A 20964-nucleotide genomic window follows, 5' to 3' on the forward strand; every position below is an offset into this window, starting at 1 on the left:
GTTCTTAGTTCTACATTTTTGAAAGGGGCATGCTTATTTAAGATGGTGAGGAAGGCACTTTTTTCCTTCTTTTTTTCACCAACAGATTCCCGTTCAGAGCAACACACAGAGGATTCCAGGGTCAATGCCCTGCTCAAGGGCATGTTGACCAATGTACCACCAGGCCAAAAAAACGTGAACCCAAACCCTCCAAGATCCCCCCACGGTTCCACAATAGCTGTCCCTCAACCATTCGAGTCCCCTCCCACAGTCCCCCCAGGAAGATTTTTTTTTAAATACAATTTATTCCATTACCCACCCCCAAGAGCTCCCCAATGCACCAACAACCAAAAATAATGAACTAAAGAGACAAAAGGAAAAGACAGAAGAAAACAGCAAACAACAATGCAAAAAAATCTATAAAACTAAATAATACATTTAAAACGAAGGACATCAAGGACAACTAAAATCATAACAGCAATGCCAACTGTATATGTTTGTGTGCATGTCTGGCACTATTACATGTATGTGTGTGTTCTTGTATGTGTTTATTTGAATGAGAGTGTGTCTATATGCATGTGTACAAACACCTGCACGCCATCAGCCTCATGCAAACCGGCATTAGTTGTAAAAACACTGCCACCGAGTGTCATTCAAATGTACTTTGTATTATGCTTTAATATAGAGTATATATATTTTTTAGTTTTACCTTTGACCATCATTCTATCTCCCACACAGCAACTCCACTCCCACTTGTCTCCAATTCCACATACCAACCCTCAGTTTCCCTCAGCCCATCCCATCTATCTCTGCTGGCCACCCACTTCAGGTTTCTACGCAACACATATATTTCAACTATGCTGTGATGTTTAACGTACAATTTCAGTCTATCTAATCAAATAGAATCCACAGATTGMGAGTTGAAGAWAAATACTTTTACTAAGGGTATTAGTATATTAGTAATTGACTGACCCGGTCTCTCCAGATCTCCTAACAGTACTATTTCTAGGGTCAATTGCTATGCATTTWTKCATTTTCAGCCATTCCTGAACCTGAGACCAGAAACAGGCTACCTGAGGGCAATACCAAAATAAATGGTCTATTGAATCTGTATCCTCACAACCAAATGCTGTAATCAATTGTTTGTACTATTGGATTGAGCAGACCTTTCCGTACAATTCTGATAACTCCATGAAGGACATAACTCTACCATTCCAATTTACATTATCATTTAAGAACAAAATACCCTTTTCAAACATCTTTCCCATAAATACAGGTATTTTATCAACCAGCACATTTGAGTTCAGCCTTAATATTTGTTGTAATATTTGTTCTGTCTTTTCAGGGGGATGAAACTGTAGCCAGCTCTGCAATGCTTGTTTGAAAAAGAGAGATACTTTTTTCAAAGTATCATTTTCAATTAATCGAAAATGAGACATGGCAATCTGCACAAAGGCAAAAAGGCAATTTTTAAACAATGGATGAGCTTTTCTTAGTAATCTCATTGAGAACCATTTAGGGTTCAAATAAAACTTTTGAATGAGTGAAACTTTTAGAGAGAGGTTAGGTTGCTTTTATGTTTAATAATCTCAAACCACCCAATTCATAGGCGGAAATCCCAGGGGGACGGGGGACACGACCCCCCCATCCTGGGGAAAATATGATTTGTCCCCCCCAATATATCACTGTAAACATAACTATGTAATTTCAATAATATTAATAATACGCAATGAAAGCACTTGTGCTGATTATAGACACTTAATAGCGCGTTTTTAAATTTCACAAGATTGCGACCCCCCCGCCCTTTGCCTCACAATGGTTTGATCCACTGCCAGTTCTTTAGCTGGCAAGGTAATAGAGGGCTCGTATCTACTGTCCGAAAGGCACTCAATGTAGTAACTGACGTGAGGTAATCCAGTCAATCGCGCTTTAGCAATGTATATATTTTTTTAATGTTGCAGGGTTCACACACTAGCTGAATTTGCAGAGCTAGCGCGCAAACTAAAGCAAACATTAACTATCAAGCTAGCTAGTACCTATTCCATTTATGTGGCGTCGTCAAAGATGGAATATTTGCTATCGTCAGTTTATTCCAAGATCAGCATGCAGCTGTAGTGCTTCAAAGTCCCTGTGATCAGGTTAGCGATAAAACTGAAGTCCAAATTGAACAGAACAGAACTACACTCTCTTATACCATTGTCTTAATATATTTAATGGTCTCCGTGCAAAAGATAAATTGTCGCTAGTGAATTTTTTATTTTTTTCACCTTTAACCAGGTAGCAAAGATTATAGCAAACACCACAGAAACGGAATTGGTGCTCGCTAGCTTTGCAAATTCAGCTATTTTTGGAAGCCTGCCAATGAAACAAACTATGTTAAAATTTCAAAACGTTGCAGCATGTGTTGTGTAAATGTGTGTGTGCAGCTAGACCGGTCAGCCAGCCAGCCAGGTAGAAAAATGTCAGAAAAAAGTAAAAAGACGGACATCAGAGTATTTTTCAGTACACCAAAACGCAAAGTAAGAACTCTAGTAGCCTAATATCTCAAAGACCAGTTGATAAAATGTTCATAAGAAAGAAGTGAAATGCTAATGGAAATATTTCACAATGATTGTCATTAGGCAGAGCAGGCAACAGATGGCACACAGACAGCAGAGCTGGGGACAGATATGCAGGGACAGACTGGCAGAGACAGGGAGTCTCAGGTAAGTTTGTTGAGTCTTTGTTTGGCAACATTATGAAAGGTTCTCCATTTTTTTGATTTGTAAAATAGGGACATAATTGGAAAATGCCATGAATACCCCCACTCTCAATTTAAACTGGTGACTGAACCAAGATTTTGTTAAGGCCAATGGTATTGCTGTTGTGATTAATTGTGTAGTTTTGGGTACCGGTAGTTAGGAGTACAGCAAACACCTTATTTCTTTTCTAGGAGACAGACTGAGTCAGTGAGGGTGGTGAAAGGGAAAGAGCCAAGGAGAGAGACTTCAGAGGACAGTGTCACAGCCACGGCAGGACCAGGTGTCACCCTTGTGCCAGCAGCACCAGTATAGGGGACAGTGGCACAGCATCGTCCAGTTACCTCAGTGATGACACAAAACCATATCAGCCACACCCACAATTTATGAACCGCAACTCTTGCAAACGTTTCAAGAGAGACGAACACTGCACTGATAAGGAACATTGCTATAACTATTATTATTAGTAGTATTATAATGATTTAAACAAGTTGGGACAACCCTTCAGTTAACTACTGTACTAACAATTATCCAGTAGTAGTGATTATGGTCCCTCAAATATCATTTAACATATTACAACAATAGTATTGTGTTACAGCACACTCTTTTGGTGTCCCCCTCAGGAATTGCTCCTGAGAAAATTTAATGTAATTGTCCCCTCCAAGGTTGATATCAGATTTTCGCCCCTGACCCCAATTCATATTCATTATATAGATAGGCATGTTTTTTGTCTGGTTTAGCATCCCAGATAAAGATACATCTTTTTTGCTCATATGATTTGAAAAACGAGTCATCAGGTGTAGGCAGCGCATAAGTAAGTGAGTAAAATGAGATATGACTAAGGAGGTAATCAGGGCAATTTTCCATAAATAGACAGGTATTTTACCTCTCCATGATTGCAGGATCTTGTCTATTTTTACAAGTTTTCTATTGAAATTCATTGTGGAGAGCTTTATTTATCTTTTGTGAATTGAATACCGAGTATGTCTACTTCACCATCAGCCCACTTTATAAGTAAACTGCAGGGTAATGTAAAAGTTGTATTTTTTAAGGATCCAATAAGTAATATGTACACTTATCATAGTTAGGTTTTACTCCAGAGAGTACAGAAAAGTTTATCTTTAATGAGACAATGTAGGGATCTAGCTTTCGACTTAATATAAAACTTGAGTCATCGGCATACATGGACACCTTTGTTTTTAAGCCTTGGATTTCTAATCCTCGAATGTTGTTATTGGAATTGATTTCAATAGCTAGCTTTCGATGGCCATAACGAATAATATGGTGACAGCGGACACCCTTGTTCACTCCCTTGACAAATCAAACTATCTGAGAAGTAGCCGTTATTTCCTATTTTACACCTGGGGTTGCTATGCATTATTTTACCCATTTTATAAGACAATTACCGAAATTGAAAAAATCCAGGCATTTATAAATTAAATCCAGTCTTACTTTATCAAATGCCTTTTCAAAATGCCACTATAAATACCATTCCTGGCTTCTTAAATGTTTCATGATGTTCTATTATTTCTAGTAGTTGTTGTATATTGTCTCCAATGTATCGTCCATGTTAAAAAACCTGTCTGATCAGGATGAACAATACCTGGTAAAACCCTTTTAATTCTGAGTGCTATGCATTTTGTTAGTATTTTTGCATCACAACATTGAAGTGTAAGGGGCCTCCAGCTTTTTAGATAGACTGGGTCTTTATATTTTCCATCTGGGTCTTGTTTCAATAATAGAGGAAAGCAGACCTTCCTGCTGAGTACCTGACAGACTACCATTTCTATAGGAGTAGTTTAAACAATCTAACAATGGAGCTTTAGTATATCAAAAAATACTTAATATACCTTTACCGGTATGCCATCAAGCCCTGGGGTTTTTTCCAGATTGAAAGGATTTAATAGCCTCAAAACGTTCTTCCTCTGTAATTTGGCCTCTGCACTAATCTTTCTGTACATTGTTAATTTTCTATTTTTTATAATATTTAGAAAGAATTCCTTAACGTAATCTTCATTCAGTGGGAGAGGATGAAACGGAAAAGAGAACATCTGCCTAAAATAATTAGCTTACTATTTTAAAATATAATTCGGAGAATCATAGATGACCCCGTCTTCAGTAACGAGTTTCTGCAAATTATTTTTGTTAGCGTTCCTGTATTAGAGATTCAGGAAGAATTTTGTAAATTTTCTCCATATTCCATCCAGTTTGCTTTTTTTGTAATAGATTACATTAGATCATTCTTGATAAGTTTCTCAAATTATTTTTGTTTTTCCTCTATTTTATTTGTATCTCTGTAGTATCGTTTTTAGTGCTATCTACCTGTACTATTAGTTCATGGATTTCCCTTGTTAGTCTTGTTTCTTTGCCAGAAACTGCTTTTTTTATATTGCTGAATATTGATTTGAATTACCTCTGAAGGTACATTTAAAGGTATCCCAAACAATTAGGGGATATGCTGAACCTTTATTTTACAGGAAAAAATCAGTTATATATTATTTATTATATTTCTGTTATATATTTTTATTATATATTAAGTTGTCCTCCAGTAAACTTTGATTAAATTTCCAATATCCCCGTCTACGTAGAAAATCTATAAGAGTTATGTGAATGTCAATTAGATGATGATCGATCACATTCTGTCTATTATTTAACCTTTGATGCAAGAGAGAAAGAGACAAGAAAGTAGTCAAGATGACTAGCTTGATTATGTCTCTTCCATGATATCTCACTAGTTCGGGATTTTTAGTCTCCAAATATCCACTATTTCTAATATGTCCATAATATTTGTGATTTCCTTAAGGGCACGGTGATGATAGTTTGTAGAGTGATTACCTTTACGGTCCATTGAGGTACTTAACACTGTTATAGTCTCCTACCATAATGATTTGACCATTTGTTGCCTGTAAGTTCAATAAATTGGTATAAATGTTTGCGAAGAAGTGTGGAACATCCTGATTTGGACCATATAGATTAATATGAACCAAATCTCTTTTTCGTCCACTTTTCATATTCAGAAGGATCCACCTTCCTTGCGAATAATTCCTGTCTATTTGCACATTCAGTCGACATTTTTGTTAATTAATATCATCACCTTTGTCCATGACAGAAAATTATTTCACCACCCACTTTTTCCACGCAACTTCATCTAAGGATGCAGAGTGAGTTTCTGTAAACAGTATATGTTATATTCCTTTTCTTTTAGCCATGTAAAGCTGATCTTCTTTTTTATAATCTGCCAAACCGTTACAATTATAACTGGCTATAGTTATTTCATCTTACCATAACTGATACTATTCTCAGTCTATATTGACCATAGTTAGTGCTTGTGCCATCAGAGGTATTATGAAGGTCAAAACTACAGCTTTCAAATGTCTGATATTTATAATTCAAGAAATAGGTTCTAGCAATATTTGTATTATTCCTTGTCTGTTTGCCTGTGAGCCAATGCCACAGATGTTAGAATTGAGACAAGATATTATGTGTGTAGCAAATCTGAGTAGGTTGATGTGTATGATGTTGGATGTGATATAGTGAGAGTGTGTGTGGATGTCTGTATAAGTAAGACTATAATGTGTGATGTCCAAAAGTAATAACACTGCCAATTTGCATGGTTGAGTGTCTGTGTGTACATGTAGTGCGTATAGCATTAATATTCATGATGATAAATTATAATCCATATCGTATCACTATCATAGTTGCATCGTAATTACCTTTAACGTAATTGAAAAACACATCCCAGCATTTCCATAGCAATTGACGTTTCACATGATCATGATAGAGACCTTGCATTACTCTAGAGACAGCTTCACTACAGTACAAATGTTTTCCGTACAATAGGTTATTATTCCCCAATGCCCATATTCTGATATCTCCCGTTGCTTGTTGTAAACATATATAAACTTGTAGACAAATACATAAAAAAGATAGACAAACATTAAACACATTAAATTATAAAACAGTTCTCGACAATAGAGAGAGGGAGAAAAGAGAAGAGAAAAGAGAGAAAGAGTGAGAGAAGAGAGCGAGATCAGGTGTGTGTGTATAAATCCGTATGTGTAAGCAAGCATGTAATTGAGTATGTGTGTGTTCATATCCACTTCATAATGTTCAGATATTTTTACAGTTCCCATATCTTCTTTTTTTCGTAACCTGAAGTCCCTGTAGAATTTAGTACAGCCACGGTGTTATGGAGCTGTCTCGGAATAGCTGTCCATCTATAAAGAGTTTGTCCACAATGATAAAGGCACGCTTACCATTCTCCCTTGGTTGTCTTTTTACCGGATACAGTCTCCTACGACGTTTATCTCTCTTGGAAATTGGTCATTGAGACCGAATTTGGTCCCTTTAAGCTCCCTTCCCCTGCTTTTGATCAGCTCCTTTTGTTATTAGTGTTCAAATTTTGCAATGATCGGTTGGGGACCCTTGGTCTTGTCACTCTGAGCTCCAAGTCTGTGTACTCGGTGGAAAGCTACCGTGTTTACAGTCTCTATAGGAAAGGGGCATGCTTATTTAAGATGGTTAGGAAGGCACTTTTGACGAACAACCAGGCATCCTCTACTGATGGGATGAGGTCAATATCCTCCAGGATACCCGGGGCAGGTCGATTAGAAAGGCCTGCTCGCAGAAGTGTTTTAGAGAGCGTTGACAGTGATGAGGGGGGGTGGTTTGACCACGGACCCATAACATACGCAGGCAATGAGGAAGTGATCGCTGAGATCCTGGTTGAAAACAGCAGAGGTGTATTTAGATGGCAAGTTGGTCAGGATGATATCGATGAGGGTGCCCATGTTTATGGATTTGGGGTTGTACCTGGTAGGTTACATGGTAATTTGTGTGAGATTGAGGGCATTTAGCTTAGATTGTAGGACGGCCGGGGTGTTAAGCATATCCCAGTTTAGGTCACCTAACAGTACGAACTCTGACAATAGATGGGGGGCAATCAATTCACATATGGTGTCCAGGGCACAGCTGGGAGCTGAAGGGGGTCGCTAGCTAGCTAACATTAAATGTTTGAGCTGTGTAGTAATATTATTCTTATCTCAGAAATCCATTTGAATTGCTAGTTATAGCCTAATGTTAGCTAGCTAAAATTTAACCTGGTTGGTTTTATTTAGCTACTGGGTTTGGATTATGGGTCTAAACAAAAGAGTCCACTATGCAAGTAACCATTTCACTCTACCGTTTACACCTTCTGTATCCTGTGCATGTGACAATTAACATAGATTTGATTTGATATAGTGTGTGTTTACCAGAGACAGTAATGTGAAGAACAACATGACCTGCACCAAAGTCATATTAGAATATAGGCCAAGGACTAGATAGTCTATTTTTACTACTACATTTTTCTACTACTTTGGTTGTTTACTACACTACCTTACTCACTCTGCTTAGCACATGTCGTCACACTTGAATCCTTAAAGAGATGGGTAGGGCTAATGCTTAAGAGGGTGTGAACGATGATGTATGGTAGTAGACAAAGAAGAGCTCTCCAGCAGGTGTACCAAAACATTCACGGTCCATTTTCTCAAAAGTGAGGTTTCAAGCAGAATTACTTTCCCATTGTTTCTCAACTGCAGTGTACAATATACAATTGTATAGCTCTGAGTCTCTACTTTTATCCAATGTAAAAAATACAATTTCAAATGTTGCTAGTACAGTTCAGTTGACTGACAGCTCTAAAGCTGGTGTTATTGAGCTGTAAGGTAAGTATGGAGACAGACAAAGCAAGCACAGAGTTGTCATACTACATCTGTGAAAATCTCCCTGACAGTGGAAAACTGTTCATCCTCTATTTCACAATGACTTGGATGGTCTATTTGTTCATGCCATTCATTTGATGGAGCCCACCAAGTAATTTAAGCTTTCTTAATCAGAGTGTTTGTGGGTCTGTGTCAATAGACTTGTCTGTACAGTGTTACATCAATATATGGGTGAAATGTGTGTGTGTGTGCATGTTTGTGTGTGTGCGTTTGTGCTTGTGTGCATGCATTTCTTTTGTTCTTAATGAGATCAGCTGTTCCAGTGACAGAAGCTGTCATACACAGGGTTTGATGATGCACATCCAGTGCTTTCTGTGGTGTTAGAGGTGTTGTGTGACGCACAGAGAGCTCTCAAAAAAACATAACTACTCCACAATTTGTGAGAAGGAATTGAATAAATAATCCACCCTTTCACCTTCTCTTCGTTACCGTGACCATATCACTGCCCAAAATTCCCCTGTACCAAGATCGGACAGGTCTTGACATACATTCCAACACAGCATATGTCCATGAGTTTACAAATATGTACAGGTCCGATACGGACCAAATCAACTCTTTGCCAGAATCGACACACAGTTGGACACACCAAGAAATGGACCACCTCGTGTCAGACTCAATGAACACATTTGGACACATGTGGGATACATGCCGTGTCAAATACTTCGACACACCTTGATACTGCCCGTCACTCGCAGTTTCTTATTCGTTGACACAGCCTAACATCTCAAAATAAGCATTTGGTCCCTTGTTGAATTACTGAATTATACATTTAAATGTGTCTTTAAATTAAGGGTTAAATCATCACTGTCACCATGAAAATAGTTTCTGTTCCACTCCCTATTAGAACATGCAACAGTAGGATTTAGTAGAACCTAGACCTTCAGAGTTACAGACCGGGAGTTTTATTAATTAAACTTAAAAACAGGTATAAAAAGCTCAAATTAAATGTTCACGTGGAGCAGTATCTTATTAGCCATGTGGACGCCAAATGTGCTCTTTAAACCCCCTAGAGTCGATTGAAAATCAGTCTTCTCACGAAAACGTCTGTAGGGGAGAGTTTCACGAACACGATGGGGTTCTCCGTTTTGCTCTATAACCCCCACAAGTGTCAGGAGACTTGTTCAAAGTTGTTCTATGCCAACTTCTGTTTGGTAACGTCCGAACCGTTTCGGCTACAAACTATTGGGACACCTACTGTGGAAAGGGGAGATTCTCACGAACACAACAAGGTGCTCCGTTTTGCTATACGACCCTCCACAAGTGTCACAGGACTCGTCTGAAGGTAACCGGTACTGGTTAACAAAATGAATGGAACTAAGAAGGTGGTTTTGTGCCTACCCCAAAAAATAAGTAAATATGTGTAAAAATGACAAAATATTTCCAGATAAAAAAAAAAATGTGTAGCTCTGGTGTAGCTCAAGCAGTCAAATTGAGTAATGTATTAATCCTTAGTAACGCCAAGATGTGGAGTCTTCCAGGCCATGTTCATCTTCAGGCGTCCTTTTCTCTTTCTCAGCATCCCGTGTGGCATGTCTCTTGTGATGCTGTTCACGGTAGAGCTGTTACATTTGATACCGGAGCTCTGAGGCACGCGTCAAAGTCGCTAAGCAGCTAACTTTGAAGCATTGTGAAAATGCGTGTATCATTTTCTCAGAAGTACATCATCAGTGATGTCGCAGCTTCATTTGATCATATGCTTTTGCAAACCGTGGGTTGCAAAATGCGAGATCCCACCATGTTTCTGGTGCTTTCTTCGATTACAAGCTACTTTCAAACACCGACCTCTGGACACCGTACTTACAAATATAGTTAGGATTTTGTACATGTAGTTTCACCTGACAGGTATGGTACTTTCAGGGGTGTGAGGATTTGAGGTCGAATCCTGTTGAAGACACTATTTTCAAAATACTTTCTTGTGAAACCACACTTTCTGTACTGTTGTTTAATTTAATATAGTATAAGCATCGGTTTTAAGCATCCTAAATAATGCCCTGGATTCCATTTCTGAAAAATGTACTATTTAAAATAAGTAATGTCTTGTAACCAACATCGGACAAGGTGTGTTTGCAGAGGGGCGTGGTTTATATAGCTAGATATCTACTCTACTGGTGCAAACATTTGACTGTAGGGTGTCAGCAATAACAACAGCTTACTGTATGACAAAGATACTTACAGTGCATTCGAAAAGTATTCAGACCCCTTGACTTTTTTCCAGATTTTGTTACATTACGGCCTTATTCAAAAATGGATAAAACGTTTTCCCCCCTCATCAATCTACACACAATACCCCATAATGATGAAGCCATTTAGGGAAAATTGAATTATATTCTTCACTCTAGTCAGAAGAGGCTCACTGAAGGTTAGTTTCAATAAATGTGCTATGGTCTCGCGCTAGTGTTCCAGCTCAGCCAAGGTTCTTTGGCCTTTTTTCAGCCTTGGGTACATTTTTACTTGTTCTATTGTCCAGCCTATCTTCTTTCAGCTGGATAGCAAGTAATACAAATTTACAGCAAATATTAGCTGTTCAGACATTAAACATGCTGTATGAATTGCTCCCTTAGCTTTTAATTGAAATCCTTCATCAACTTCATTGGGTCCATTAATGTCTTCTTGTTGAAATCAAGTCACAGCTTGTAGAGAGCCTTGGCATTTWAAAAAAAAGACTGTGCTTTAAAAATAACCACATCAACGCTGACCGTTATCATTTTTTTTATTTTATTAATTGGATGTTCACATCGGCAGAGCCAATGCCGTTACTTTGAGGGAAAACTGGCACTACTGTAAACTGTCATACACAACGTGTCATATGTGTCACGATGTATCCAAGCAAATGGATTCGTTGTGTCAATCAGTGCCACTATGATTCAGATTCTGACATAGAATCTGACACATTTCAAGATGGTACATTTTGAAACTGTACTATTCAGGTCCAACATTTTTTATGTCAAGACGAAATGACAGTCAGACACACTTTGATACAGGTCATTTTAGGCAGTGTATGAACAGGCTAATTGCATTCGGCTCATGTCATGAATGTATACATGACAGGAGAGTTAAAAGAGGCTCTATGAAAGAAAGTGTCAGATAGGGAAGAGGAGAGGAGAGAAGAGAGGAAGAAGAGGAGAGGAGAGTGACCCTGCGCTGTAAAAAAAAATGTCCAGTACATTTTACAGTAAATTACTGGCAGTGCCACAGCCAGTAGGTTAGTGTAAATTACAGTAAATTACTGTAGTTTTACAGGACCTTTACAGTAACACAAATGTACAGTATATGACTGGAACATCTGACTACAGTGCATTACTGGAAGCACAGTGGTTAGTAAACTGTTGCAGATTTACAAGTGCTGGGTATTTTTCTAATGACCTCCCCACCAAACAAGGCCAAATTTGACCAAAATTCAAATAGATTGAGGGCGGAGCTCTTTAGAATATTACCCTGCAGTGTGATTTGCAAATGTTCATTTTTAACATGTACAGTACATTTTGGTAATTTAGCGTTCTTATTCTTATCCATGCACAGTCAGTGCATTAATCTAAGATTGATAAAAACACATGTTACAGTCTGCAAGTAATACATTTCTGTAAACATTACTGGGAATGTTGTTGTAGTTAAGGATACATTGGTCTTTAACATGCCTTTTAAGTTGACAGGGTAATTTTCCTTTTACTATACTGAATGAAAATATAAATGCAACAATGTTGAAGATTTTACTGAGTTACAGTTCAAATATGGAACTCAGTCAATTTAAATAAATTTCTTTGGTCCTAATCTATGGATTTCACATGAGTCGGCAGAGGTTCAGTCATGGGTGGGCCAAGGAGGGCATAGGCCCACCCACTTTGCAGCAAGACACACCCATTGGGGAGCCAGGCCTTGGAATTAGTTTTTACCCCCAAAAGAGCTTTATTACAGTTTTTCTGATTGCTTAGGCACTATCTTTGAAACTATAGACTATTTTTGTTAAACACTACACACTAACCAAAAAACCTTACACCAAACCAGAAAAACATAAACTCACGAAGAAAAGAAACGTCCCTTTTTCAGGACCCTGTCTTTCAAAGATAATTCGCAAATATCCAAATAACTTCACAGATCTTCATTGTAAAGGGTTTAAACACTGTTTCCAAGTGCTCTTCTCTGACGAGTCGCGGTTTTGTCTCACCAGGGGTGATGGTCGGATTTGCATTTATCGTCAAAGGAATAAGCGTTACACCGAGGCCTGTACTCTGCAAACTCAACGCTGTGTGTTACAGGGAAGACATCCTCCTCCCTCATGTGGTACCCTTCCTGCAGGCTCATCCTGACATGACCATCCAGCATGACAATGCCACCAGCCATACTGCTCGTTCTGTGCATGATTTCCTGCAAGACAGGCATGTCAGTGTTCAGCCATGGCCAGCGAAGAGCCCGGATCTCAATCCCATTGAGCACGTCTGGGACCTGTTGGATCGGAAGATGAGGGCTAGAGTCATTCCCCTCAGAAATGTCCGGGAACTTGCAGGTGCCTTGGTGGAAGAGTGGGGTAACATCTCACAGCAAGAACCGGCAAATCTGGTGCAAAAGCCAATAAATCTTGAAAAACTCTTCAAAAAATTGTGTTTTCTTATCAAAACAGTACACACAAACCATCATTTGAATAAGCACACGAAGCACCAGCTACGCCATGATAGTATAAATGAAAAACACTTGTGCTTTTTCTGTGTGCAGGGCATAGCAGTTTGCAATAAAGTTTTGTCATATATGTAGTAAACACACATACACACAGGTATCCAAATTTCCGAACATAAAATACTATCAATACAAATAAGGGGAATTGTTCTGGGGGGGTTTTCTCAAAATGTTCTAACACTCCTCAAACAACAAAAGCTCAGTAGAAGAAAAGAAAAACATTCATCCACATCACACGTGATGTTGTCTTGAGCTAGGCAGCGTGGAAAGTATGGACTGGAGTACCGTACTCCAGGCCTGGCATGACCCCTGATCGACGTCTCCACAAGCCTCCTCCATTGACTGTAGAAGGGGTACGCATTGGTGGGGCTGGCGATCATACACCTTGCGTAGAATCATTTTTCAATAGGATTCAAGTACGGAGAGTAATGGAGGGGAGATTGAGTGAGATGAAAAGTGGGTGACCTGTGAACCTATTGCGGACCACAGCAGCCCGGTGGAAACTAACATTGTCCCAGATGATAACGTACCTGGGCTGCTCTGGCCCCTGGTCATTAGGGATTAGTCTGTTGTGGAGGGTGTACAGAAATGTGATAATGTGTGCAGTGTTGTATGGACCTAGGATTGCATGATGGTGAAGGATGCCGTTTTGACTAATAGCCACACACATTGTTATGTTGCCACCACKTTGTCCCGGGACGTTGATGATGGCACRGTGTCCGATGATATTTCTGCCRCGGCCCCTTGTTTTYGCAAGKTTGAAACYTGCCTYGTCCACATATATTAGCTCATGATGCACTGCATCTGCTTCTAGCTCCATGACTCTCTGAAAGAGACAAGACAAAACAATGTAGCACAGTAGGAAAAGACAGGGACCAGTCAATATGATGTAGCACCATACACTTCCAGATCCAGTACCAATGATAGGATAGTATAGCTTACCTGCACATATTCATATCTCAGTTGTTTCTTTTGCTTTTTCATCCTAATTCTATTGCGTTTCAGTAGACAAGACAGTGCCGAGAGACTGTTGACGTTTTGGAATATGTTGTTTTCTGCCATTATGTGGTCCTGCAGTTCTCTGGGTCTGATGCAGTTATTTGCAATGACCATATTTACAATGTGGGTCTCCTGCTCTGGGGTGTACAGTCAATCTCTTCCACCAGATACTGGTTTTCTTGCATTTTTGTAATACCATTTGAATGGTTTTAGTGATAGATCCTTCTCATTATGAAAGTACAGTACATATTACTGTATCAGTAAGACTACAGCACTTACAGTTAGTTATCGGTTCTCATTTAGAAATAWCCRGATGATACCTGCAACAGTGTAGCGGCTCATATTTGGTTGAACCAGTTGCCCAGCCTCCCTCATGCTCATCCCGTGGTTGACAACATGGTCAACAACAGTCGCTCTGATTTCGTCAGTTATTGTGTTCCTGACTCCCCTTCCTCTTCCTCTTCCCCGTCCTCTCCTTCTCCTCCTCCTCCTCTTACCTCTTCAACTCCTCATCCTCCTCTTCCTCCTCCTCGTCCTCTAGTTCTCACCCCTCTTACTCTCTGTCCAATATTGGCCTCCATTGTTTTCCAAACCAAATGTTTACCTGTGGCCTATTTATAGTGCTCAGGCTCTGATTTGTAAGTGAACTCATTATCTAAAAGTGTTTTGGCAAAATAGTGTAGCAATATWGAGACCAATGTTTACCATTTTGCTGGAAGTGTATTATAAAATACAAATTGAGTGTAAAGCAGAGAACGATCATTCGGTTTGGCACACTTGGTAAATGCATTGGCTACAAGTGTTAATGGTTTCAGACATAGTGCTTCAGGAATCACTGTTAGTGTTTAAGCATTCAGAAAAAACTGTAAAGATGTAAATACTCCTCAGCACCCCCCCAGGTGATCCCGCAGATGAAGAAGCCCGATGTGGAAGTCCTGGGTTGGCGTGTTTACACATAGTTTGCGGTTGTGAGGCCGATTGAACGTAATGCTACATTTTCTAAAACGATGTTGGAGACAACTTATGGTAGAGACATGAACATTCAATTCTCTGGCAAGAGCTCTGGTGGACTTCCCTGCAATTAACATGCCAATTGAACGCTCCTTCATAATTTGAGACATCTGTGGCATTGTGTTGTGTGACAAAACTGCACATTTTAAAGTGGCCTTTTATTGTCCCTGGCACAAGATGCGCCTGTCTAATGATCATGCCGTTTAATCAGCTTCTTGATATACCACACCTGTTAGGTGAATGGATTATCTTGGCAAAGGAGAAATGCTCACTAACAGGAATGTAAACAAATTTGTGCACAAAATGTAAGATAAATAAGCTTTTTGTGCATRTGAAACATTTCTGGGATTTTCTATTTCAGCTCATGAAACATGGGACCAACAATTTACATGTTGTGTTAATATTTTTGTTCTATGTATGGTGGATTGTACAGTACGTGGTGACAATAGACCAATAGGTGTAGTCTGCCATTAAACCTTGAAGAAGAACAGAACCTCTATTTGTACCGTTTGAATGTACCTTTGCCCATCTCTGGCTTCTCTTTAGCAATGACAGTACAATACTATAAAATGTGTCTACATTTTGTGCCTACACTGTGAGAAAGTGAATGCTACTGTAATGATGTTGGTATTTTACTGCAATTAGTGCAAGCAGGTTGGATGCTCGGTGTTTGTAAATCACAGCATATTTATGAATATTTGGTGTTTTATATCACTTGCACTTCTAGAGKCCTCTACAAAGTCTTCCAAACTGGCCGTGATTACAGGGCAACACAGACCAAAAGGACACGGCTTAATATTCAACCATTAAAGGTCATTATATTAGGTTGTACACAAATTCAATACAAACTCTAATTTCAATCAAAATCATACATCATTTACATTGTTCAATAAATACTTAAACAATTAAATCAATGACTCAAAGAAAAACTAGGCCTATCACATCAAATGGCAAATTAAATGTCATCAAGATTGACCGATTTTTGTTTACTCGATTTTTTTTCACACTGTTTTCGGGAGGGGAACTTGCCTGTTTTGAGTTGTGTGGTTGATGGTTGGTCTACTAGAGTGGTTGACTGTCTGTCTGTGTCCTTGTGTTGGGGKAGAGGAAGGGGTGGGGTCTGGGCTAGTAGCGGCTGGGTGAGGTGGCTTTTCAGATTCAGATCAACTTTATTATCCCACCAGGGGGAAATAAATTTGGTAATGTGCTTAAAAAGATGGTAGAGATATCACGAAAACATAGAAACTACACAATGGAATTCCTTCAAAGTGCAATAGCTACACATTTAAAGTGAAAATGCAATATGCGGTATACTCGAGGGACCAACAGACTATCTATTAAACAGCTTAATGGCCGTTGGAATAAAATAGTCCCCMTATCTATCTGTTTGAATTTTATTGTAAAGAACTCTTTCCCATTGTCCTGCTGCTGCTGTGACTGATTTTTGAGTGAAGGGGATGAGTACTGTCCTGTAAAAGGATTTCAAGATTTAAGAGGGTGAGTTTTGTGTACAGATTGCTGGCTGATTCTTGATCTATACCAATTATCCTTCCCGCCATCTTAATCAAGCTCTGAAGTTTGACTTGGCCTTGGACTCGCATGTTTCCAAACATGCATTTCAGACCAAAGGACAGCACACTCTGCAGGACAGATTCATAGAACATTTGTAAGATATGGCGGTCAACATTAAAATGGTTAACTTTGCGTATAAAAAACATTCACTGTTGCAATTTCTTTATCTTTGCAAAGGCACGGTCATTGAATTTCAGTTTAWTGTCTATTTCGAATCCCAGGTATTTATATGTGGTCACTCTATCGACYGATTCCCCATTGATCTTTGTTGGAGGTAGTGGAGTTTAGTTCCTTCTGAAATCAATTTCCATCTCTTTTGTTTTTTAACATTTATTTAAAGAAAGTTGTGGTGGCCGCGGCTGTGTCCAGTGTTGGCACAGGCGTTGGTGCTGGTGCTGGGACTGGAAATCATCGATTGGTGCTGGGACAGGGGCCGGGAAACAGGAACCGGGAAACTAGGAACTGGGAACTGGTGCAAGTAAAGGGTCGGGATCTGGATTTGTACACTACTGGTCAAAAGTTTTAGAACACCTACTCATTCAAGGGTTTTTCTTGCTTTTTACTATTTTCTACATTGTAAAATAATAGTGAAGACATTACAACTATGAAATAACACATATGGAGTCATGTAGTAACCAAAAAAGTGTTAAACAAATCAAAACATTTTCTATTTGAGATTCTTCAAAAAGCCACCAGATTGGGTGGACAGTSGACCTCTTCCACCAGATACTGGTTTTCTTGCATTTTTGTAAAAACATTTGAATGGTTTTTGTGATAGATCCTTCTCATTGTGAAAGTACAGTACATATTACTGTACCAGTAAGACTACAGCACTTAATTACTTACTCTCATTACTCTCATTTCAAAATATCCGGATGATACCTGCAACAGTGTAGCGGCTCAGATTTGGTTGAACCCGTTGCCCAGCCTCCCTCATGCTCATCCCGTGGTTGACAACATGGTCAACCACAGTCGCTCTGATTTCACCAGTTATTGTGTTCCTGACTCCCCTTCCTCTTCCTCTTCCCCGTCCTCTCCCCCGTCCTACTTCACCTCTTCCTTCACCTTCTCTTACTACTTCACCTCCTTGTTCTCGTCCTCCTCCTCGTCCTCCTCTAGTTATCACCCCTCTTACTCTCTGTTCAATATTGGCCTCCATTGTTGTCCAAACCAAATGTTAACCTGTGGCCTATTTATAGTGCTCAAGTTGTGATTTTTAAGTGATCTCATTATCTAAAAGTGTTTTCACATGTGTCAATGTGGAAAGGCAATTGGCGAAATAGAGTAGCAATGTTATAAAATTACAAACTGAATGTAAAGCAGAGAACGTGCATTCAGTTTGGCACACTTGGTAATGTCACGCCCTGACCGTAGAGATCCTTTTTATGTCTCTATTTTGGTTGGTCAGGGCGTGAGTTTGGGTGGGAATTCTATGTCTGGTGTTCTATGCTGTCCTTGTTTTGTATTTCTATGTGTTTGGCCTTGTATGGTTCCCAATCAGAGGCAGCTGTCTATCGTTGTCTCTGATTGAGAACCATACATAGGTAGCCTGTTCCCACCTGTGTTTGTGGGTGGTTGTTTTCTGTTTTGTGTGTCGTCACCTTACAGAACTGTTCGTTTGTCATTTTTGTTGTTTTGTCAAGTGTTTCATATTTTATTAAAAGTAATATGAACACTTACCTCGCTGCACCTTGGTCCTCTTCTCCTTCTCCCGAYGACGTTCGTTACAGGTAAATGCATTGGTGACGAGTGTTAATGGTTTCAGAGATAGTGCTTCAAGAATCACTGTTAGTGTTTAAGCATTCAGAAAAAAACGAATAGACACCGAATAAAAACATTTGTCCTGTCTAGGACCGGATTCTACGTAGACCGGGGCGCCATAGCCAATCAGAGCTTCAGTTGGCCTATATGCAAATAAGCCATTTGCCACAYGGCCATGCCATCATTCACTTTGAACTGGACTGTGCGTTTACAAGTAGTAGCAACAGCACAACTTTAGATCATTAGAACTTATTCGCAAAGAGCCACAAGATACACCTGAATGGATTTCTGCAAATATGTAAATACCACAGGAGTCCTCATACATTTGGGAACATCACAGTCCTATTGATCAAATAACCATGAAAAGGTAAACTATCTCTCTCAGTTTACTATGCACATCAACAACAAGTAATGCCAGCCAAAGTGAAATGAGTTTAAATCTAACCCTCTCAACATTTTTCAGTTAGTTGACCCTCAAAATTTTACTGATAAATGATGGGGAATGGTAGCCTGCTCGTCCTTCTGCAGCGGCCTGCCAATGCATGCTTGTCCAAACCCACCTTTTTGACAACTGAAATCCTGCCTGTCTGCCTGCCCATTTGATGGATGCCAAATACATTTGATTGATAACTAAGATGTGCTAACTGTGGATAACAGTCGTTCAAGTTCATCATAGCTAGCTAGCAAGGCGATTCACATTTTTTGCTATCTAAAAAATGACCCCTGCAGCATCTATAGCTGTAGCCAATGAAAAACAATACGAGGAGGAAACGTCGGTCACTCACCCACTACTCCAATGACATGACATCCTCCCAGCAGCTAGCTAGCTAACGATAAGCTCTGTGTTTATAGCTTGCTAAAKAAAGAGCTAGTTACATAAATAGATACGCTAGCCCAGGGATGACAAACTCAATCAGCGCACAGGCCATATTGCAAAAACACAACGAATTCGCAGGCCAGACATAGCCTATTTGTTTTTTACAAAATAAATGTGCAACTGCGACCCAAACTGGTAATTGTTTTAATCAAAAAAATATGGCATTTTATATTGTCCACTAATGTACATAGGATGCTGTATGTAGCATTTTAACATATTAAAACAAAAGAAGAGATGAATAATACAAACACGCTGCGCCTTGGTCCACTCTCTCTCCATTGACGATCGTGACAGAATTACACCACGAATCGGACCAAGCGGCGTGTCAAGCGGCAACAGGACCCACCTACACAGGATTTCTGGACATGGGAGGAGGAATTGGATGGTAAGGGACCTTGGGCTCAACCAGGAGAATATCACCGCCCAAAGCTGAGCTGGAGGCAGCGAAAGCAGAGAGGCGGCGATATGAGGAGGCAGCATGGAAGCAAGGCTGGAAGCCCGCGAGTAAAACCCAAAATTTTCTTGGGGGGGCTAAAGGGAGTGTGGCGAAGTCAGGTAGGAGACCTGCGCATACTCCCTGTACTTACCGTGGAGAGCGAGAGTACGGGCAGACACCGTGTTACGCAGTAGAGCGCATGGTGTCTCCTGTACGCGTGCATAGCCCGGTTCGGTACATTCCAGCTCCACGTATCGGGCGGGCTAGATTGAGCGTTGAGCCGGATGTCATGAAGCCGGCCCAACGCATCTGGCCTCCAGAGCCCTGTTCCTCCTCCACCACCCTCCCTGTGGTGCGTGTCTCCAGTCCAGTGCCTCCAGTTCCGGCACCACGCATCAAGCCTCCTGTGTGTCTCCAGAGTCCTGTACGCACTGTTCCTTCTCCCCGCACCCGCCCTGATGTGCGTGCCCTAGCCCGGTACCACCAGTGCCGGTACCACGCACCAGGCCTATAGTACCCTTGAGAGTCCAGTGTGCCCTGTTGCTGCTCCCCGCACTAGCCTGAAGGTGCGTGTCCTTAGCCCGGTACCTCCAGTTCCGGCACCACGCACCAGGCCTATAGTGCGTCTCAGCCGGCCAGAGTCTGCCGTCTGCCCAGCGGCGCTGAACTGCCCGTCTGCCCAGCGGCGCTGAACTGCCCGTCTGCCCAACGGTCTGAACTGTCCGTCTGCCAAGCGCGCATGAACTGCCCGTCTGGACTGAGCCTTCAAAGCCGCCCGTCTGCCATGAGCCTGCAAAGCCGCCCGTCTGCCATGAGCCTTCAGAGCCGTCCGCCAGACAGGAGCCGCCTAGAGCCTTCCGCCAGACAGGAGACGCCAGAAGCCTTCCGCCAGACAGAATCAGCCCGAGCCTTCCGCCAGACAGGATCAGCCCGAGCCTTCCGCCCAGATCAGGATCAGACCAGCCGAGCCTTCCGCCAGACAGGATCAGCCCGAGCCGTCCGTCAGCCAGGATCAGCCAGAGCCGTCCGTCAGCCATGACCAGCCAGAGCCGTCCGTCAGCCACATGACCAGCCAGAGCCGTCCGTCAGCCATGACCAGCCAGAGCCGTCCGTCAGCCATGACACAGCCAGAGCCGTCAGCCAGCCATGACCAGCCAGAAG

The 20964-nt window shown here is 40.7% G+C and overlaps 1 long non-coding RNA gene across 1 annotated transcript; it reads left to right on the forward strand.

Moving 5' to 3' along the window:
- Nucleotides 1–2365: 2365 nt before the first annotated feature.
- LOC139027699 (uncharacterized) lies at nucleotides 2366–3000 on the forward strand. Its single transcript, XR_011479825.1, has 3 exons — nucleotides 2366–2498; nucleotides 2601–2684; nucleotides 2912–3000. It is a non-coding gene; the product is annotated as an uncharacterized lncRNA (long non-coding RNA).
- The last annotated feature ends 17964 nt before the right edge of the window (nucleotides 3001–20964 follow it).

The sequence above is a fragment of the Salvelinus sp. IW2-2015 genome, linkage group LG5 (assembly GCF_002910315.2).
Source record: "Salvelinus sp. IW2-2015 linkage group LG5, ASM291031v2, whole genome shotgun sequence".
Lineage (NCBI taxonomy): Eukaryota > Metazoa > Chordata > Actinopteri > Salmoniformes > Salmonidae > Salvelinus > Salvelinus sp. IW2-2015.